The sequence below is a fragment of the Ambystoma mexicanum genome, chromosome 5q, assembly GCF_040938575.1.
Source record: "Ambystoma mexicanum isolate Mex_15411 chromosome 5q, UKY_AmexF1_1, whole genome shotgun sequence".
Lineage (NCBI taxonomy): Eukaryota > Metazoa > Chordata > Amphibia > Caudata > Ambystomatidae > Ambystoma > Ambystoma mexicanum.
Genome location: NC_090933.1, coordinates 397,426,982 through 397,450,323, shown reverse-complemented (window position 1 = coordinate 397,450,323; position 23,342 = coordinate 397,426,982). Strand labels below are relative to the sequence as shown.

The 23,342-nt window shown below is 47.5% G+C and overlaps 1 protein-coding gene across 5 annotated transcripts in view; it reads right to left on the bottom strand.

The window, feature by feature from the left end:
* GREB1L (GREB1 like retinoic acid receptor coactivator) overlaps nt 1-23,342 on the bottom strand; it is a 1,340,557-nt gene that overhangs the window by 769,800 nt on the left and 547,415 nt on the right. The window lies entirely within an intron of this gene.

Sequence of the window (23,342 nt, the reverse complement as noted above, 5' to 3'; positions counted from 1 at the left end):
TGGGGAACAGGGGGTAGTTGTCGTGAATGTCTGCAAGCTGATAGGTTGGCTTTCAGAGGTGTAGGACACTGTAGGAGGTGGCATATGGAGATGGGCAAAACCAAATTAAAGAATTGCAACTAGGCGGTGCAACACATACAACACATGAACTGCTAGAATTAAATGTTCCGCGAGCCAAGGCCAGGATTTCCAAAGGAACCCTTACACCGCTGTAATCGAGGGGTCAAATCGGACCTTCATGCCCCTGCACGACTCTCGACACGAAGACAGAGAAACAACAGATGTGCCTCGCTCCTAGGCCCATCACTGCACTCATCGATGTATCGCAGGTGTGAAAAACAGTATTTTCTCACAGAACCATTCAGACCATACCAATTGATGATTTGGACGACGTGGAATTGACATCAATTCATCAACCTGGGAAATCAGAAGCCAATGACATCATCACTAACATCACGACAGTCACGTTTTATACATGAAGTACATATTCATCCATTCATGAAACTACACAAACCTGGTGAAGGGGTATTGGAGCTTGTGGGAACTGTGGATCCCCGCACTATTGGTTTGTTGGCTCAAAATCTGTAGGGTTTTATCATTAGTTACCTGCCACCTATATGGAGATCTCAGAAGAACAATGCTCCTGTTTGTCCAAGTGTTGTGTTGTATTTGGTTGGGTGCCTGAGATCCAATGTTCATACTCTGAGGCTGGCAAGGCGATACCTTATTAAATAACTGTACATTTCCACACTTGGTAAGTGTTTGCAATCCTTGTCGATTTATTTGTCAATCCGCGCTTCATACAATATTTGTCCCTCTTGTGACATACATACTGGTATGTCAAGGTTTAACCAGGTATTTGACAAAAAGCTTCTTCCGGGAAAACACTGAAGTAGAATTGTCCGTCCTGAACAGAACTGACTTTTTTAAATTGTTCATTTAAGACATGCTTAATACCAACCGAGTCGTTTCTAAGCGTGGGATCGAGCTTCGAACCTGTGTTGCGCTGCGTTGTCTTGCTTCCAAGACAAACGCCACTGCCCTGAGCTTGAGCAGATTGATATGTAGGAGGGCTTCTGACCAGGACAATCATGGATCGCATAGCCCTACAGAGTAGCCCCCAATCCCCAAAGAGAGGAGTCTGTCGTCACCACCAGGGTAGGCTCCGGTCGGGTGAAGGGGGCGCCCACTGAAACATTGCTATCCATCAGCCACCAGCGAAGATCAGGCAGAAGAATTATACTCCTACCGTACAACTATTTTATCATTCATACTGTGCTTTTGTCAGGCCTTAAGACAGGCACAAAGGGGGTTCTGGGGCACTCTAACCTTGATGCACACATTTCACTCACTCCACCTCCGTGCCATCCGGCTCCAAGGTTTCCACCCTCGTTTTGAACTATAATTTATCCCTCCCAGCACCTCGCAATACAAATCACACGATTGTCCCTCAACAATGTGCCCTGTTCGTCCTCTTTGAACATTTCAGGACTTGGTGCTTTAGGGTTGGGGGTGAAAGGGCACCTGGTGCCATGGAATTCAGGGATTTTAAGGTTTAGTTACATGGGCTCTAACTCGTGGTCGCCTGGGGAATCAGCGGGGTCATGCTTTGGCCAGTACACACCAGGTACCAGTCTATGATCGTGGCCTTGTAGGGCACATTCCCCTCTAACATTTTTACAACACTGTTAGAACAATAAATAGGCTTTGTGGCGATTGGGGGTGTGGGCTGTCCTCAGGGGAGCTCGGGCATGGCTAGAGATTTACCTTGCCTCATGATTTTGGGCCAAGTGAATGCAATTCCGCATTTACCCATTTACTGCGTGGCCTTCCCTTCCACCTATGATTACTAATATCTACACAAAATAGCAATGCTTCTCCCGCCTTATGCTGTACTATGTGGATAGACTACATTTGGTTACATTGGAGTATGGTCCTGTTAAACTGGGAGGTGTCCCTTTCACTGTCTCCCCTCCCCCTGGCCCATCATAGTGCTTCTAATGCATCTTGCCTCACTCTAAAGCTCTTAGGGGGGTACAACGGGGCTGCCCCCTTCGCAACATAACCAAAGCCCCTGTCCACAAGAGGAACTGGTTCTATCGCCTGCATCTCAAAGAGCAAAAGGACCTCCCGTAAAAGAGCTGAGAACCCAATCTGACGAAGGAGAGTATGGTATTGGCAAAGGAAGAGGAAGACTGAAGCCTGTGGAGACTACGGATAGAAGAACAAGTTACTTACCAACTGTAACATTCTTCCGATTGGATGTTCCTCCCACATATTCCTCATCTTAGATATATCCTTACCTTCAGCTTTGCTGCTTCGTAACGTTTTTCTCTCTCCACTAGAGGGCGCTCCACTCGAGGCCGTGGCGTTGATATCCCTCGTTGGCATTCATCGAGCACCAACGTCATCCGCTGTAGAAATGCCTTGAGCGCACCCGTTGGCCTCAGCTCTGTTTTTTCGTGTATTATAGGCCATGGATTATAGTCAAAGGGCTTGCCTCTTTTGACCAAGGTCTTAAAAGAATTTAGAGTGTAAATCACAAACTGTACTGTGGGGTAGGCTGGGAGGGTCGATGAGGAATACGTGGGAGGAACATCCAATCGAAAGAATGTTACAGTTGGTAAGTAACTTGTTCTTCAAATGGATTGTGTCCTCCCACGTATTTCTCATCTTAGACTCCCACAGCAGTTTTGTATTGGAGGTGGGAGTACAGAAATTTGAATCATGTACAGAATGAAGTACTGATTTAGCGAATAGACCTCCTTGAGAAGAAGTCGAATCTAAAGCATAATGTTTTATAAAAGTGTGCATGGATGGCCATGTGGCTGCTGCGCAAATATCTTGAACAGGGACACCCCTTTGAAGTGCTGTCGAAGTTGCCATGCCCCTGGTTGAATGAGCCCTCAGCCGATCTGGTGGTTCTTTTTCCCAGCCAATCTATAATATTCTGTTATAGCTAAAATGATCCATCTGGATAATGTTTAGTTACAGCAAGTCCTAGTTTGCGGCCAGTGTATCCCACAAAAAGTTGATCACACGGACGTAGTTTTGCCAATCTTGAAATATAGAAGCGAAGAGCTCTTCTAGGATCTAACCTATGTAGCTGTTCCTCTTCCTTACTTGCGTGAGGGGAGGATAGAAAGTAGGCAGTGTTATTTTTTGTGACAGGTGAAAATCTGAAACAATTTTTGGCAAAAAAGATGGTTTTACTCTAAGGACTACTTTATCTTTCTAAAAGATGGTGTGCGGAGGACCGCTAGAAAGAGCCTTAACTCACTTACCCTGCGGGCTGATGTCATTGCCACAAGAAGTATTGTTTTTAAAGTAATGAGCTTCAATGGACAAGAATAAGGACACAATCCATTCGAATCCACGGTTTGGAGAAAAAAACGCTTCCAGGTGTCTGGGAAGAGAGCAAAACAGCCCCCCACAGGCAAGCTATGTTCCCTGACCTTGACATCACTGCTTCTTGGCACCAGAGCAAGGGGCAGAGGTGGGGCAGTGGAAAAACCAGCACAACGTCCTCTGCTACTTCCTTCTGCTGTCGCTGGGTGAACTGCTAGGCCTCTGTATACCGCAGTCTCTGAACCCCTTGAAGCCGGAGAAAGTGCAGGGTTTGAACTCGGTCCTACCCAGGGATTGAGGGAAGGATTTCTGACCTGGTTTTGTCAGGATGGCCAAGGACTTGGCGGTTTGAGTGGAGGTTTTCTTCTTCAACTCATCATCAGTGGACGAATGAAAAAGGCCCACGCCCTCAAAGGGCAAATAAAGGATTTGCGCCTGCAACGGATGAAAACTTTGTGGCAAGCATCCACGCCGTCCTCATCTCGAATCCAAGGCACATCCCTCTACTGGCTGTATCGAAGTGGGCGACCGAAGATTCCATGAGGTCCTGCGCAATGGCTCAGGTATCTGCCAGACTGGCCTTGAAGGAGGCGTGCTTGTCCGAAAAGAGGTCGGGCAGAAATTCCCTGACCTCCTGCCACAGCTTCTGGTTAGCCACGGCCAAGAGGGCATCCACATTGGCCTGCCGCATATGCAGCCCTGAGATGGAGTAACAGTGCTTTCCCAAGGACTCAAGGACCTTGTCCTGCTTGGAGGCAAATGGAGGTGGCACCAGTGGAGAAAGACGATGATGGTTTAGAATACAAGGCCACAGCCATCACAGAAGAATGGGGTGGGAGGCAGGAAGATTGACTCCCAGCCTGTCACCCTAAACTTGCTGTCCTTCGTCTTGTTCATCTGGGCATCTGGGCATTCGCCCTGGCCATCTCCCCGAACCTGCCGCGCCACCTGCATGACATGCTTCTGTAGGGGAATGCCAGACCGGGTCGTGCATTTGGCCAAGAACGCTGATAGTACTCCAGACTCCTGGGGGGCTTCCTTCGGAAGGGGGACCACTAAGAACTCCACCAGGCCATCGCCCCCCCCTTTTTTTTTTCTTTTTTTTTTACAGACAGAGGGGAATCTGGAGCCACAGACTGGTCCAACGGCTGTTATGGGGAAGGCGTTGGTGGCACAGGAGCAGGTGGGCAGCGGGGGGTCAGAACAACTGGTGGGGCCAGAACCAGAGGAGGAGCCTTCGGTTCCAAGTGCGGAATGACCTTCACAATTGTCTTCAGGAGCCCCTTCATCTGAGGGGGAACGCTTGATGAGGAAGAAAAGGTCCTCACAAGCAGTCTGATCCCTACGGGCCCAGCCCTCTGAGGCACTGGGCCTCCACTCCTGGTCCAAGAGCTGAGGCACCTAGTGCGTGTAGCCGTACACTGATGGGTAGATGCCACCCTCAAGGGACCAAAAACCTGCACCGTAGGATCTGCTGCCATTTCCGGGGGAGAGGGTGGCTGGGATAATCCTGCAAAGCCCTTTCGATGGCCGAAAGCACTGACAGTCTTCAGCTGGATCCAGAGTAGCCACCTGCCTGGGAGGCTCAGCCACATGACGCTCCGCCACTTTGAAGCCTTTTGCCACGCCATGGGTGAGAGGGCGCAAAGGCCCCGAGCCGAATGAGGCCTCAGCCACGATTGGATACAGCTTGGGTCTTGCACATGAAGCAGAAGCGTTGACGTTAGAGATCCCTCTGGTAGACGCAGAGCCCTCAGCCTGCTGGCCGGTAGTCAAAACGCCCTGATGCATGACAGCAGAGCGAGCTCTGGTAGGCTGGGAGCCCTCGGCACCTGCGCCGGTAGCCGTGCTGGATCTAGCCGAGGACAGACTCTTGGAGGTGGCACTCGACAATCCCTTAACTCCTGGGGTAGAAGAAGAGGGCAAGCCTAATCCTCCTTCCGAGGACAGCCTGGTAGGGCTCCCGATCCCCCTCGGCTGTGAAGCCGGTAGCCTGGAAGGCCTCAGGTCTGTCCCTGGACCACCCGGAAGAGGCCCTGGGCCCCTCGGCTTGGGATCCGGTAGCATTAGAGGCCTTGGGCCTGCAGGAACCTGAATCCGGGGAACGAGTCGCCATGCTGTGGAGCCGTGCTGAACAGAGAGCCTACTTTGTCTTGATGAGAGGTCCAGGAGATGAAGTACTTAAGGTGGGGCGGAGGAGAAGTGTGGACGTTCTCCCACCACCGTGACAACAGATTCTTTAATGCCCTGTGACTGAGAGCGCTGCAGGCCGAACAGGAGTCCCAGCGGTAGTCGGGCCCCAAGCACTCAAGACAGAGTGCATGGGGGTCCGAGGCCGGCACCAACGGTCACATGAGGCACACCTCATGAAGCCTCGTGTTATCGACATGCACCGGGGGAGGCGAGGCACCGAAGGGAAGTGAATTAAGAAATGTAATAAATATAAGGGGAGCAAGTGGAAGCTAAAAGTCTCTGTGCTGGCTGCCAGGTCCGACAACTTCCATGCAGGAAAAGGGGACTAAGGTGAGTCACAGGAGGTCGGGGAGTTATCACACGAGGCTGCGCCCCCGCAAGCTATACTAAATTTGAAGGGTAAGCTCAAGTCTTCACTGCCAAAGGTCCCAGTACCGTCCCCATGTTGGGGGAAGCCTGCAAGGATGGAGCAAAGGGGACGTGGCGTACAAGTGAAATAGAGATTTGGACTGGAATAAGTCCCTGATCAAAAGGAACATCTTCAACTTGGTCCCCACTCTGCAAAAAGAAGAATTGCAATGAAACGGTTGAGAGTAGAGGCCCCCGTCTTGGCAAGAGGTATGGCATTTTATAACAAGAGGAAGGAAGTGCATAGAAAACTAGTACACTCGCAGCAAAAAATTAAACATATTATGGGCAGACTTTCAAAACTATTTATTTGGGAAGGAATGTACAATTGTAGAGGCTGAAAAGAATGATACGAAGGAATGCAATGCATAATAGGAAAATGAGAGGGCTGGGACACAAGCGTGTTGCTCGGATACCCTGTAAACGGAATGGACTGAAGACGTCCATGAGTAATTCATGGCTGTGAAGAATAAGACTACCACACTGAAAGGCTATTTTGCATATGGTTATGTTATCTGTACTTTCATATCTATGAATGTTCGTATATATTAAAAAAGCTAATAAATGTAAACATTAAAAAAAAGTTCTTGGCCTGCAAGTGGCATAAGGGATCATATCAGTGCACTACAAGAGACTTAAAGGCATGGTCCAGTAAAAAATTGTTTTGTCCCTACGGGTCGGCCATGTTTTTTTAAGCCTAAGTGGCTCGATTTTAGAAAACTTTCCTATGGACCTTACACGAGTTTTCGTCCATTAAACGCACGCGAAAACAGGCACCAGGGAGCCGCCATTTTGTGATAATCCTATCACTTGCCGCATCGCCCTGGCTGACCTGCTTCTGCGGCACTAAATCAATTCCCCCGCCCCTGAGCCTGACATTATCAAAACATTCATATTCCCCGCCTCTCTCCGTGACGTTACTGTGCTACGTATGCAAACGCGCCCAGTCGTCTTCTATGCAAGTTCACACAGAACCCGGAAACCAACACAGACCATCTCACAACACAGCGCGCCACAATTCGGAATATGAAACTGTACTTTAAAATCAAACAGCAACACGGTACATTTGGTAAAGTACATTTATTTGACATTAACTGTTTAGAGAATATTCAGCAATTGCCATATGAACTCCGAAAGCCATTTATTTTCTTTTGTCTGTATCCGCAATGGTACACAGGGTGTTGCTTTTCATTAAAAGAAGCACTTTGAAAGCACAGTGAACCGCAAGGCTGTTCCATCAACTAGGCACTAGTCCATCATAAAGGTTGATATGTTGCTTCTAGCCACTAGTACAGCGTAAGGGCATGTGGGCCTTTGGCGATCGTCCCATAAAATTGTCAGTGTGCTCCAGTTCTTCACACGAAGCTGCAGGTGTCTCACGAAGAAACCGTCTGCCGGTGTCTCAAACCGATGACAGTAGCAGAAGGGGAGCAAATACCTGTTATGAAAACAAAAAAAATATAATTAGTCTCGCCAGCCGATCTTCATTAATATTACTCATTTTATTTATTACAGCCGATCAGAACTTATTTGCTTGCAAGGATAGTTCAATGGAGTATGTTCGGCTCTAAAATCAATGCGAAAAGTAACAAAATAAATCGAGGCCAACACACAATGATAAACGACAGTTAGTCTACATGCGTGTGGAATATGATATGATATATTATAAGGCATTTGTAACGCGTCTATACACAAGTGTTTCAAGGCGCGACGAGGCAGGTGGGGAACAAGGGCAGACAGACAACGATCCTACAAGGCCAGGTGTCTTTCTGATCGCGCATGGGGACGGGGGTAGGGGGGTAAAAGTGCTGTACATGGTTAGTCGAATACAAGATAAATAATAGGGCCAGCTGGTGGCACGTGCAAGTTAAATGTTGGGAGAAGGGGCTGAAGGATACAGACAGTTCCGTAGTGCAGGGAAAAGTGGCTGGGCCAAGGACCGAGATCGGTGAGACCAGTGGACCTGCATGCCCATGTGCCCACTACGAACACGTTTTACTTGCTTTTCCTAGCTCTTCATTCATTCATTTATTCATGCATCCATTCATTAAATCTTCATTCCCGTATAAAAGCGTCTAAAGATTTACTCACATTATATTTGAAATTTCCATTGTGTCTCTTTGTAATGCAGGCTGTAAAACGGACCGTGCTCTTGATAACGATTTTTCGTATACTTAAATAAAATGAAACTCAGTCTAGTTTCTGAATTTTCTGCCTTATCGTCTTACGTTATTGCGCACCCCCTTCAAATGTAGTTCTTTCAGCATGGTCCCTGTCTCAAGGTCAAAAAACAATAGACACTTCTACTTCCAGTGCGACTTGTGGGCCTCTTCTGGGCGCGAGCTGAAAATCAAAGCCGCTGTCCTTCACATTCTTTATTTGCAACATCACGTAGTAAAGGCATCTGTGAGAACTTGAAGTTTAGAATCCCTCTATGTAGTGCGCCTCAATGTGCAAATGCGAACTGGCTTCTCTCCCAAATGCCACGGCCCGCTTGGCGCGTTCTAAGGCCCCCAATTTTGTCCCCGTTGTCTGTGAGCTTTGCAGCCCAAATGGAGACATTTAATTTTTGGCGGAAGGTCAGGGAAAGTATAAAGTACCACAGGAGTTGAGTTAAAAGTGAGATTTATTGTTTGTTTGTTTTATTATTTGTAATATGCAAGCCTCCCCTCCGTTAACAGTGCGCAACAGTGCGCAGCATTTACATTTACATGAGATGAGACATGAGAAAAATATATACATACACATATATGAGGTGAATAGAGAGAATTCAAAGATGACACCCAGCTTGTTCGCCACCCATGATGGTGAAGGTAGGGGTTAGGGTTACAGGTACACTGTACAATAACATTTATTTACAAAAAGACAATTGTATTGCAATTATTTAAACCGGGATTTGTACTTCACAACCAGCTGTGCTTCGGGTGGGCATGGCACAGTTGCAATGTTCGGTGGCAATGGATCACTGCTCTGCACAGAAACGTCCAAAATTCCATATCTGTGCTTCTCTAACACAGCAACAATAAGGCCTTTCACAAAGTCTAACTGCATTTCACCATAGACTGGTTTGATCACCCATTGCTTACATCGTTTTGAAAACACCCTAGTGTAGCGAGGCATCCTTACTTTACCCCTAGTCCTAGATTGTTCACGTCCGACATTGCTGTTATGGGCCAGGACCGCTAGTAGAGTGCGATGTTTCATGCCCCGAAAGCTAAAATGCAAGCGCTTTGGCCTGTACTTTAGACACATCTTGTGGAACACCTCCAAATCTCCTGTGTGACAGAATTCTGTCAGTCCTCTCAAATCTCTTGATAGAGTTTTGTCGAAAACAATCTTCTCAATGGCTTTGTGTGTCGGTGAAGATGGAATCAACCACTTCTTCTTCCGTGCCTCCTCTGGGGACAAAGGGCCATGTTCACATTGGTGGAAATGTTGATTTGCTGTCCAGCGGTGAACGTTGGTACAGTGGTGCATCAGTGACCGCCATTTTTCAAGTAGTATTTCCACTGACCCTTCACAAGTTTTTGAGCTCCACCAAAGATGGTTGGTGATAGAATGGGACCACTGCAAAATACTTTCAAAACCTTTTTTTTCCTGCAGCCGAGATTTTCTTATTGATTGATTTAGCAAGATGCCATACGTCAAATTGATGATTAATATGTGGGAACTGCTCTCTCATTGTCTTGGCAATTGAAACGTGTCTGTCCGTGGCTATGAGGTCGATGTGCATTCCCCTTGATTGTAGATATTCCACTGATTTTATAAATCCTAGTTTCTCCATGGCCACCGAGGATGTACATTGTGTTACCTGCACGACCACCGAACTCACAATTTTTTTTACTATCCATGTCCTGAAAGTGGTAGGTGCAGTACTTGGCAGAAAATCCAGGGCTGTCGCACTGTCCATCGCCAGCTAGCCTGAAACGTTTCCCTTCGAATGTACTTACTAGAGACAATTGTTCAATTTTCCAAGCATCACTAATGGCCGGAAACAGATAATCACGTTGGTATATGTAGTACAGCGATTTAGAAATGAAATGGAGTCCCACAAACTGAAAGAAAGCCTCTAACTTTCTAAAACTGGAGCCACTAAAAAGTGATGCAGCTGCACACAGTAGATTGCCTGCTGGCATTTTCCCCAGCATCGTTTGTGCAGACCATGAGAACCTATTACTTAATCTACAGGCGGCATTTATTTTGAAGTAACTGCCTTTTATTTGACGAGTCACATTAATCAATGGCTTCCTACATACTTTCCCTCTAACGGAATGCACACATTTCAGCATACTTATAATTTCCATCAAACAACTGTCGAATACAATGTATTTGCTATCTTTCATTAGACTGTCATCCTGCGTCAACGTTGTTTCGGCCTGTGACATTGCAGAGAATTCAACACATTGGAAAGTAATATCGCTGATATCAAGTTCTGATGAGTCTATGGATGCTGCGACTGGTTCATTCTCTGTCATTTCGACATCTATTACTTCAACATTGATGGGAGAACACAACAATGTCGACATGTTTTTGGGTGGCATATTTTTGGCGGTTGTAGATTTTGTGAATTGATCTGCAACTACTTCAGCTCTATCTTCAATACATTCAATAACATCTTCTTGTGGTTGTGCGGTCGCACTGTAGCAATGGTCCAATGCAACTTTGCTGTATTCTCCAAACACAGTTAATTCATGTTCTGGCCATTGGACATGAGCATCTCGAGCCTGAACACGCCTCGCCTCAATTAATAGTTCCTCCATAGTGTACATGGTCTGGCAGGCAACATCTCATTCGCTTCACTGTCTGTGTATGTATAGTTCTGACACCCACGGGTAACTGGAGGAGAGATTGGAAAAGGGATGTTCAGTTTAAACACAAGATAAAGTGTAGTCCAATTGACTGGAAAAAAACATAAAATAGTCCCCAGCACAAACATTTTTTTTTAATTATGAACTGTTTGTAACTAACCTTTTTTTGGATTTTTTTCTCTGCAACTTTTTTGACTCGACCTTCAACATCTGCACGCTGTAGCTCCGATTCGTTTCCGCATTTCCTCCCTTCCTCTTGCGCTGCAACAACTATATTTTCTGTATCCTCATAGACAGCACGGAATGAGGCTCCATCGTCTCCCTGAAATATAGTACTTTCATTACTATGTATCAAAATATTGTTAGCATAAAACACACGTGAGGACGAACACACAGGTACATCTCAATAGCCAAACACGATTTAAACATTGTGCGCAACAATCAAACGACAAGTATTCGACCAGTGATGATCTATTTCGATGGAGCTGTCAGTATCCATACCTCTGGCTCTGTGCATGGACTGCCATGAATGGTTGTATTGGAGAGGAGGCATCCGCATCTCCCTGAAACACAGTACTTGCATTAGTATGGTTTTCAATATTGGAAACATAACACACACTTGGGATCGACGGCACAGGTACATATAAAGAGATAACCACAAATGATGCATTGTCTAAAAGAATCAAGGAAAATCTAAATATGATCACATTTCATCGACTTATTTCTCCGATTTATTTACATCTACATCATCTAAATGGGATGTTGTGATTGTAGTGGAAGCTCCGTCGTCTCCCTGAAACACAGCACATGCGTTAATAGGGAAGAAAGTATAGCAAATGGTATCACGTTATATGATCACGCATGATGGAGTTGTCAGTATCCATACCTCGTGCTGCTGAAGAATATCTATGGATGTTGCAAATGTAGTGCGCACTTCCGAAAGCTGTTGCGCAGATTCGTATAAGCATGGTCCCGCTTCCACTTCCCCTGGAATTACTTGAATGTCAGGCTCTGCATCAAGTGCAGGGGTTGACGCTCCATCAACTGCCTGAAACATAGTACTTGCATTAGTGAGGATTACAATAGTGAAAACATAACACACCTGGGGTCGACAGCACAGGTACATATCAACGGCTAACCACAAATGAAACATTGTGTAGAACAATCAAACGACAAGAATTCCAGCTCTGATGATGACGCTCGATGGAGCTGTCAGTATCCATACATCCTGCTGGTGAAAAAAATCTAGAAATGTTGTAGATGTGGCGGACGATTCAGCATCTCCCTGAAAGACAGTACTTGCATTAGTATGGATAACACTAATTATAACTGAAAACAAACACCAGTGGACGATAACTAAGGTGTATATCAATTGGAAAGCACTAACCAAACATTCGGCAAAATAATTACAAGATAGAATAAAACTATTACTTGACATGCATAAAACAAGTCTGTAGCGGATTAGCCTAGTAAGATTACCTGATACACGCTAGAAGTGGTTGATAACTGCGACCACGTCAAGGATGTAGAATGTTCTTGCTTCAGATCCAAGGGATAGTCAAGAAGTTGTAAAGGTAAATTAATTATTGATAATGAAATGCCAATATTAAAAATAGCCATGTAACGCGACAGAATACTTGAAAAATGCTCAATACAGCACAGTTCCCTGTTCCCATATATATACACATTGCGTTTCTGGGTTATGAAATCGAAAAAGAATATATTGATAAATGTCATTATTCAAAAAACTATACACTCATATCAATATCGAAATTATTACAAGGGATAGAACACCTACAATATCAATTAATCCATTCGGCTACCTACACACTACCGCAAGGCCTAAAGCTAAATCCGGACACTTGACTCATCGGTGGCGGAATGTGGACGAATAGAGTGGGAATAGCGTTTGAGCAATTTCCGTGTCGTTCGCCGTTTATTCTTCTTTGTTACCCAAGATGTTGTGTACATGTCCAAGGAAAAGTGCCAGCTGCAGATGCGGTATCGATCACCCCTCTTGTCCTGTAAGACTTGTTGGACTCTACTTTCCAGCTCATCCAGTGGATATCCGCAATGTCTGACCCATTCTCTTATTCAATCAACAGTTTTCGGGAATACATGCATTGTAGTGCCTTCAGATTTCGCATGGGTCTTCGAAGGGCAACCGCTAATCGAACAGGCAGGCATTGTTGATAAATCTGAAAAGTAAATATCGACATTATTATACAATGTTCAAGAATAAAGATTTGATACAAAAGTAAATGAATCATACAATGATCAATGCAAGGTTTGTTTTGGTCGCAGGAACTATACCAGTTCATTATGTGCGGCTTAGTATTTGCATAAGTTGCAGAAATGTATAAATGATGTGACTAAAATCTGAACATGTGACTCGTCCCTTGGATGTTCTGTCTTTCACGAGAAGGAAACATGCTTACATTATAGACTGGACCCCCGAAGGATGCAATTCCATGACAATAGACACAGATGAAAATAAATAGATCTATTGATGGCATAGCAATGGAAACTCAAGTCAATAGCAATGAGACCAATAAACATAGCACTATTGTGTACTCTACTCGCAAATAGATAGAAATTTAAAAATCTGTGAAATATGACTAGGATACATGGCCTTACCTTGACCAACAAACAGTTGGATTCAGCAAGCAGAGCAGTATGTTGCAGGAGAATAGGTGGGTGGCCACAGGTAGCACACTGATGTGTTTGCTCTAAGCGGTCACAGAAGTTCACGGATAGCACGACGACGAGCAGATTAGCGTAGATCTCAGTGGTTGCCAGGTAGCACGTTCAGGAGTTGACTTGCAAAGCACAAAGATGTTCTCATGAGACATATCAAGTGGTTTATAAAGTATTAGAAACAGGGGTGTGTTTGTGAATGAATGACGTATGTATGTCGTGGTATTAGGGAGGCGGCCTGCTTCAAGGGGAGGCCTCGCTGGAGACACAGGGTCTGAGGAGGCCATGTGAGCAATGGCCCCTTGGCGTGGGATACCTTTTGAAGTGTACATGTAGTTTGGCACCTTGGCCTTTCGCGCCCCTGACAGCGCGCATCCACTGGCGCAAACCGCCTTTGATAGAGGGGGTGGGATGGATGGGCCTGGGGCGTGCAGATAAGGCACAGGAAGACTGCTGAATGGAGACACACTTATGTGGATTGCAGGGGGGCGGCCTGCTTCAAGGGGAGGCCTGGCTGGAGACACGGGGTCTGAGGATGCCATGTGAGCAATGGCCCCTTGGCGTGGGATACCTTTTGAAGTGTACATGCTGTTTGGCACCTTGGCCGTTCGCGCCCGTGACAGCCCCCCATGCCAGCGCTCATCCCCGGGTGCGAACCGCCTTTGATAGTATATTGGTGCTTATCAATAACAAATGCCACATATCGGAGATTCTTGTGAGCACAGACCCACACTTCAACCGGTGTATTATAGTGGTCAAGACCCTAAGGCCTGTATAATCCAATGGTAATTGTTAGTATAGATATATGTGTGACTTTTATAGAGACATAACCTACTGAAAGACTTTGAACAAGTGTTATTTAGTGCATGCATTATCGAGAATATGTTATGTTAGCTTAGATAGTGACCACCCTGCTTCACAGCGACCAGACCTTCACCCATTCGTAGCACAGATGTCTTGACGTCCATCCTTGAATGGAGACACACTTGATTCATTTAAAAAATCGAAACAACCGTTGTTAAAATATATGTGGTGTTTTATTTTGTATCTTATTCTCATGACACAAAAATACAAGACTTTAAAGATTATACAGGTCAGGTTGCAGCACAGCGAGAGAAAATCCCCTGTACTGACCGCTGTAACTCGGAACGTTTCTCTTATGGCACGAACGGCACAGGTGGGTATCACTCTTTGAACGCGGTGTCCAAGCCTCCCGTGGAGCCACCATGTAAAGGAATGATAGGCCACCAGCCTTTACCACCTGTGAAAAGGAATGAAACAAACTTTTTTTAAATGACCAAGATAAGTTTAATAAACGTTTGTTGTCAATGACAATTCTTGTAACTAATGGCATTCTGCACGGACAAATGCTATCTAGACAATGCACACTATTGAACGACTTTCTTGCGTTACTATGATATGAATATATAATTTTGGATATAGTAGAAGACCATGAAATAGGAGTGGCATGACAAGCAGAGTATACTTACTCGTTCCTCGGATTACGAGGACGAACAGTTGCGCGAAGTTCGTGCATAAGCACCCTCATTATTCTCAACACGGCCCGTGTGAGGCAAGCTGCCCTGAAGTCTGGCAGCTCAGTGATGCATTGCGGTCGTGGCTCGCCTTCAGAAATGTAGGCCAGGCATCCCGAGTTTTCTCGGCAGCAGCAGTTCTCCTCCTCGGTTGGCATTAGCTCGCACCGATTGCATGTGCACCAGGTGGAGATGCCATCCATGCGACTAGGCCCAGGCTCTTCATCTGTTGATTCGTCCTGCCAACTGCCGTCCGAATCCCCATTGTTTTCACATGCTTCCCTTTCCAGTAGTTCCTCCTCGGTATACTCGGGCTCGTACATGTAGGGCATTATTGTAGCCATTGTGTGGTAAACAAAGTAAAATAATTTACCGAGATGGTACAGGTGTTCACACGGGCTACAAGCGGCGAAGCTAGCTGACCAGAGCACAGAAACGAGTCACAAAATACTCTAAGTAACACAGAAAGAGGAATGGAATCGAAAATCTGCTGCTGTGTGTTGTGAAACGGTCTGTTTATACTTATTGAGGAAAGAGGCGTCCTGCCATTTCCATGGCGACATGTCATTAGCTGAAGCGCAGCGAATGTTGACACAAGACGTGCTTTGGCGTTGGGAAATGGGCGGTACGAGTCTGCTGATGACAGGCTCAGGGGTGGGGGAATTGATTTAGTGCCGCAGAAGCAGGTCAGACAGGGCGATGCGGCAAGTGATAGGATTATCACAAAATGGCGGCTCCCTGGTGCCTGTTTTCGCGTGCGTTTAATGGACGAAAACTCGAGTAAGGTCCATAGGAAATTTTTCTAAAATCGAGCCACTTAGGCTTAAAAAAACATGGCCGTCCCGTAGGGACAATAAACATTTTTACTGGACCATGCCTTTAAAAAATCAAGCACTCGCTTTGTGTAGTTCAGATCAATGCGGATATTGCTAGGGGGCGGCTGAGGGGGCTATAACCCCAGGCCTTTTGGTTGTAGCCCTGGATAGAAGCTCAGGGGCTGCAAACAAAAGGCTAGCTAGCACCGAGTCCCGACATTAGCGGAGCCCCAGATCTTTTCCAGACCTAGCAACACCCCTGGTGGATAACAAGATATTTTGCCGTTGGAGGGGGCATTATGTTAGTTAAGATGAAGTGAAGGGGAAGGGAAGAGGCGTGATGCAAAGGAATGCAAGGGTACAGAGTTTCTGGATTTGAACTGTGACACCTCCCCGCGCGGACTGAATATTTGGAAGGAAGATGTTCAGTAGCGTGTTCAAGTTCACTGGAAACGATTTTAGTAGTAGATTTTGGGTGGCCAAGAAAGAAGATAGTGCCTGCAATTCGCTCACTCTTCATGCCAATGTTAAAGCAACCAAGAAAATAGTTTTCAACGTTAGTAATCTTAATGGACAAGTGTGCAAGGGTTCAAAAGGGGGCACACATTAAAATCTTTAGAACCAGATTCAGGTCCAAAACTGGGACTTGGAAAGGAGGAAAGAAATTGGTGAGTCCCTTTAAGAATTGTATTATCAAAAGGAATTTTAAAGGAGGAACATTCTTCTGGTAACGTTCGTTCGATGGGATGTTCCTCCGACGTATTCCACATCTCTGACAGTAATGTCCAAGGCTGTGCTGGTTCGGAAAAAATGTTGGCGTCGGTGTCCTGCGTCAATGACGTCAATACGCTGTCCCTCGAGGGCCTCCGTCAAGAGCCGACATCACCGGATGTTATATGTAGGACGCACGACGCCGTAGCCTCAGTTGTAGTTTTTTCCCCAGAATGTGTGGCACCAATCTTCTGCCAGTAGGACTACAGAAAGCCTTGCGGAAACGTAGGCTGCGGAAACGTAAGCTGCAATCGCATAAGAAATTGAGTAGAGGGGGCAGGCTGGGAGGGTTCAATGTGGAATACGTCGGAGGAACATCCCATCGAAAGAACGTTACCAGGTAAGAAAGTAACTTGTTCTTCGAGGGGATTGTGTCCTCCGACGTATTCCACATTTATGATAGACTCCCAAAGCAGTACCAACGTATGGAGGTGGGAAAAGAATTTAGAATTTTAGAATGCCCAATCAAATTTCAGAATAGAGGACCGCCTTACCAAAGGCCAAATCTTGCCCATGGATAGAGTCCAGGGAATAGTGTTTTACAAAAGTATGGACAGAGGCCCGCGTGGCTGCTTGTGAATTTGAACACCCCTCTGCAGAGCAGTAGAGGCAGCCACACCCCTAGTAGTATGGCCCGTAAGCCTACCGGAGGGTCCTTACCCGCATTCAGAGATTGCCAAAATGATCCATCTGGGAAAGGTCTGCTTGGTAACAGCTTGACCTAAACGCCTTCCAGCGTAACCTACAAATAGCTGATCGTCCACTCGGACCTGGGACATCCGTGAGAAATAGAAGCTCAAAGCTCTCCTCGGATCCAACCTATGGAGCCTCTCCTCTTCCTTACCAGGATGCGGAGGAGGATAGAATGCCAGAAGAATTACCTTCTGGCTCAAATGAAATTCCGGCACAACCTTCGGAAGAAAAGAAGGACGAACCCTAAGGGCAACCCTGTCCTTATGGAACACCGTGAAAGGTGGCTTGGCGGACAGTGCCTGCAACTCACTCACTCTGCGAGCGGAAGTAACTGCAACTAAAAATACAGTCTTAAAGGTCAACAGTCTCAATGGACAAGAATGGAAGGGCTCAAACGGAGCTCCCATTAGGAACTTTAGAACCAAATTAAAATCCCATCCCGACACCTGGAAAGGGGACGGTTGAAAAACATTAGTTAGCCCTTTTAGAAACTGAGAAATCAAAGGAATCTTAAAATAAGAACACTCTTCAGACGAGCGCTTAAATATGGACAGCGCAGCCAGGTAACCCTTAATGGTACCCACTTGCAGGCCCTTGTGGGCTAATGAAAGCAAAAAAGACAGAACCACAGGAATTGAACATTGAAAAGGATCCACATTCTGTACCCTGCACCAGTCGCAGAACTTTCTCCAACGGCAACGGTACAGGGACTTGGTTGCAGGCCGTCTCTCCGGAAGCAACACCTCCATCACGTCTTCAGGGAGGTCCCAATCCTTATACCTCAACCTTTCAGAGGCCAAGCGTGAAGGTTGAGGGATCTGACCTCTGGATGGAGAACCTGACCCCGCTCCTATGAGAGCAGATTGTCTCGGTAGGGACGACGACGTGTTGGGCAGATGGACAAGTCGAGAAGGTCCGGGTACCACGTCCTCCGGGCCCATGCCGGAGCAATGAGGATCATTCGGGAACCGAACCTCCGTAACCTCCGCAGCACTTGCGGGATGACGGGGACTGGAGGAAACGCGTAGAGCAGTGGGAAGGACCACTCCACCACGAACACATCTCCTAAAGCTCCTCTTGGAGGAAATTCCAGCGAGTAGAACCTTTCGCACTTCCGGTTGAGACTGGAGGCGAAGAGATCCACTTGAGGAGTCCCCCAAAGGGTGAAGATCTCCAGGAGAATCTCGTGAGAGATCGCGCTCTGCCTGCTCAGAGCATCCGCCGTCTCGTTTTCGTCTCCGGCCAGATGAACTGCCAAGATCGAAGCTTCCTGCTGGATGGGCCAGAACCAGAGCTGCATCGCCTCCCTGCACAGAGGAAGTGACCCTGCCCCCCCCTTTTTGTTGAGGTAGTGCATGGCCACCGTGTTGTCCGTCAGAATCAGGACATTCTTTCCTCTCAGAGTCAGCAGACAAGCCTTCAGGGCAAGCCTGATGGCCCTCAGCTCCAACAGATTGATATGGAGTCTGGACTCCGACAGAGACCAACGACCTCTGACTGTCAACTCGTTGGCATGAGCTCCCAACCCGTGAGGGATGCATCCGTCACGATCGTCACCTCCGGCCAGGGTAGCAAAAATGGAGCCCCCCCTCAGAGTGCCTTCGTCTGCCCACCACAGAAGGTCCTGAGCGACCGAGGTCGGCACCTGAACGGGGTCCGACATCCTGCCGGAGGACTGTGACCACTGCATCTTGAGAGCCCATTGCAGCGATCTCATCCGTAACCGAGCCTCTGGCACCAGAAGAATGCAGGATGCCATGAGGCCAAGCAACCTCAAGAACTCGATGCCGGGAGACTCTGGGCACGTTGAAACTTGTGTACCATCTTCAGAATGTGAAGAGCCCTCACCTGGGGAGGAAAACCCTGCCCCAGGGATGTGTCGAGCACTGCTCCGATGTACTGGAGCTGCTGAGTTGGCGTCAAGTGGGACTTCTTTAAGTTGAGGGAGAAGCTCAGCTTGCGAAGGGAGTGGCAGGTGACGGACATATGATCCAGGACTTCCTCGGGAAAGCGCGCCATGATCAACCAATCGTCCAGTTAGGGATAGATGTGAATCCCCCCTTTCCTGAGATACGCTGCCACCACCATCATGAGCTTGGTGAAAACCCTCGGGCGGAGGTCAATCCGAACGGCAGGACCCAAAACTGAAAGTGGGAGTCACCAACCGCGAACCTCAGGCACTTCTTGTGCTTGGGATGGATCGGCAAATGAAAGTAGGCGTCCTTGAGGTCGAGAGACACCAACCAGTCCTGAAGTTGAAGGGTCTGGAGGACTTGAGAGAGAGTTACCATCTTGAACTTGTCTTTCCTGAGGAGCTTGTTCAAATCACGCAATTCCATGATGGGTCTCAATCCCCAGTCTTTCTTCGAAATCAAAAAATAAGGGGAATACCATCCCTTGTTCCTCTCTGCTACAGGCACCAGTTGGCGCCTTTCACCAGCAGGGACTGAATTTCTGGAGCAGATCCAGACTCTTCAAAGAGATTCCCTGGTGGATTGTCGTGAGGCCTCTGCCGGAAAGGAAGACAGTAGCCGTGGGTTATGATCTCCAGAACCGACACATCTGAAGTAATGTCACGCCATTCTACAAGATGCTGCGCCAGCCTTCCCCCCAACCGGCGAACCATGGGACATGGCCTCATGACTGAGCTGAAGCGGCTGCGGCATTGCCTGAGGGCAAAGAGGCAACTGCCCAGGCGTCCTTGGCACCTCGAGTACCCTGTTTTCCACCTCTGGCACTCCAACGGTGGCCCCTTTGACTTGCAGCTCCTCTCGATCTACTAAAGGATGAGTAATATCGAAAGGAACCTCCCCTCCATTGCTGTGCCCTAGGACAAAAAGGCAGAGGTTGGCGAACTGCAGCACTCAACGACTTTGCTGCAGCTTTGGAAGTCTGCAACCTCTCAAGGCTCTCGTCAGCCTTGCTGCCAAAAAGATGCTCACCATCAAAGGGCATGTTGAGGAGCCGGGCTTGCATATTAGGAGCAAACCCCGACTTCCGCAACCACGCAAACCTGCGTATTACGGTGCTCGCCGCCATGGACCGGCTGACACAATCTGCCATGTCCAGACCCGACTGAACGGACTCACACATGGCATCCTTGCCATCCTGCACCATGGCAAGAAAACCATCCCGTTCCTCCCCTTCAGGAATATGATCAGCCGCTAACGAAATACAGTTCCACAGAGTGTGCGTGAAACGTGACAAGGCACACACAGAGTTGGCTGCCTGCAAAGCCATACCGCCTGAAGAAAACACTTTCTTCGCCCAGCCATCAAAACGCTTCTCTTCCCTATCGGGAGGGATGGTAGGGTATGACGCCTGCTTTGCTGGGGCCGTAGCCGCCTGAACCACCAAACTCTCCGGAGGGGGGTGCGTGGTCAAGTAGCAGTGGATGGTATTTTCGCGGCAAAGGCTTGCTCACTGCCGGGAGACTCTCCGGGGCAGTCCAAGCCACCGCCCTTCTTTGCAAGGCCATATGGAATGGCAGTACCGAGTCAGTTGGTGGACCTTGGTCGAGGATATCCGTCAGGTCATCCTGCAGAAAATCCACTGGTGGCGCAGACCACCCTAAGTATTCCGTTACCCTCAACATAAGGCACTGGCACGAGGACTCAGCATGGGTGCCAGGCTCAGGCCTACAGAACTCCACCTCCGGAGAGGTGTACAGACCACTGGCGTCATGCAATGACTGCCTTTCAGAAGCCAAGCGTGAAAGTTTTGATGTCTGGATGGAGAACCTGACCTCCCTTCTGTGAGAGCAGATTCTCTCTGGGTGGAAGTCGAATTGGAGGGCAGATGGACAAGTCTAGAAGGTCCGGGTACCATGTTCTCCTGGCCCAATCCGGGGCAATTAGGATCATGGTTTTCCGGAATCTTCTCAACCTCCTGATCATTTGAGGAATGACAGGGACCGGTGGAAACGCGTACAGGAGTGGAACATCCCATCGAAAGAACATTACAAGGTAAGAAGTAACTTGTTCTTCGAAGGGATTGTGTCCTCCGACGTATTCCTTATCTTAGATAGGCTCCCATAGCAGTATTCTGTTTTGGAGGTGGGAGTACTGACTTTATGCTTCGAATTATTGATGAATAGAGTGCAATACTGCCCTTCCAAATCTAGTTTCCTGACTGGAGGAGGAATCCAAGTTGTAAAATCGTGTAAAGGTATGGACGGACGACCATGTGGCAGCCGCACAAATGTCTCGAACCGGCACTCCTCTTGAGGGCCGATGAAGCTGCGATACCTCTGGTCGAATGAGCCCTAAGATTTTGAGGGGGCTCTTTTCCTGCCAGTTTATAACATTCCAAAATGGCTAAAATAATCCATCTGGAAATGGTCTGCTTAGTTATCGGTAGCCCCAGCTTGTGACCTGCGCAGCCTACAAACAGCTGGTCTGCTTGTCTTATCCTAGCCAGTCTACTAATGTAAAAACTTAAAGCCCTTCTTGGGTCCAGCCTGTGTAACCTCTCTTCCTCTTTCCCCGGATGGGGAGGAGGATAGAAAGATGGAAGGGTAATCTTCTGTGTGATATGAAATTCAGAAACCACCTTTGGGAGGAAATTAGGCTTCACTTGCAGAACAACTTTGTCTTTGTGAAAGACTGTATGAGGGGGTTTACAAGAAAGAGCTTGTAACTCGCTCACCCTTCTAGCAGATGTAAGTGCTACTAATAAAACAGTCTTAAGGGTAAGAAATCTTAACGAACAAGAGTGGAGTGGTTCGAAAGGTGTGACCATCAGGAAAGTTAGGACTAAATTTAAATCCCATAGGGGAACCTGGAATGGTCTTGGGGGATAAACGTTAGTTAACCCCTTTAGAAACTGTATTACCAAGGGTAACTTGAAATAGGACGGTTCTTCCGCAGTGCGCTTAAAGATGGATAGCGCTGCGAGATAGCCCTTGATGGTGCCAACTTGAAGGCCTGAATTCGCTAAATAAAGTAGGAAGGACAAAACCATTGGTGTACCACATGAAAAGGGATCGATATTCTTTTCCCTACGCCAGCTGCAAAATCTGTTCCAGCGGTATAAAGATTTTGTTGCTGGCCTTCTTGCCGAAAGCAACACCTCCATATCATCATCATGGAGGTCCCAATCCTTGTACCTCAGCCTTTCAGAAGCCAAGCGTGAAAGTTTTGATGTCTGGATGGAGAACCTGACCTCCCTTCTGTGAGAGCAGATTCTCTCTGGGTGGAAGTCGAATTGGAGGGCAGATGGACAAGTCTAGAAGGTCCGGGTACCATGTTCTCCTGGCCCAATCCGGGGCAATTAGGATCATGGTTTTCCGGAATCTTCTCAACCTCCTGATCATTTGAGTAATGACAGAGACCGGTGGAAACGCGTACAGGAGTGGAAACTCCCAGTCCACTATGAACGCGTCTCCCAGAGCTCCTCTCGGGGGAAATTCCCTTGAACAGAACAGATCGCACTTCCTGTTGACACTGGTGGCGAACAGATCCACCCGAGGGGTTCCCCAAAGGGAGAAGATCTCGTGAAGGACTTCCTGAGCTAGTTCCCACTCGTGGGAGACTGTGCTCTGCCTGCTCAGAGCGTCCGCTGTCAAGTTCTTCTCTCCGGCTAGGTGAACTGCCGATAGAGAGATTCCTTCTTGGATTGCCCAAAACCAGAGCTGCATCGCCTCTCTGCACACAGGTAGTGATCCTACGCCTCCTCTTTTGTTGAGGTAATGCATGGCCACTGTGTTTTCCGTCATTATCAGGACATTCTTTCCTTGTACAGATGGCAGAAAAGCCTTCAGCGCAAGTCTGATGGCCCTCAGCTCTAACAGGTTGATATGTAGTATGGATTCCGATGGAGACCAACGACCGCTGATGGTCAAGTCGTTGGCGTGGGCTCCCCACCCCGTGAGTGAGGCATCCGTCACTACTGTTATCTCCATCCAAGGTTGCCAAAACTGCTCTCCTTTCAGAATGTTCTCCTGACAGGCCCACCACTGAAGGTCTCGAGCCACCCTGTCGGGAACCTGAAGAAGATCTGTCATTCTCCCTGAGAATTGTGACCACTGAGTTCTCAGTGCCCACTGGAGAGATCTCATTCTCAGGCGAGCCTCT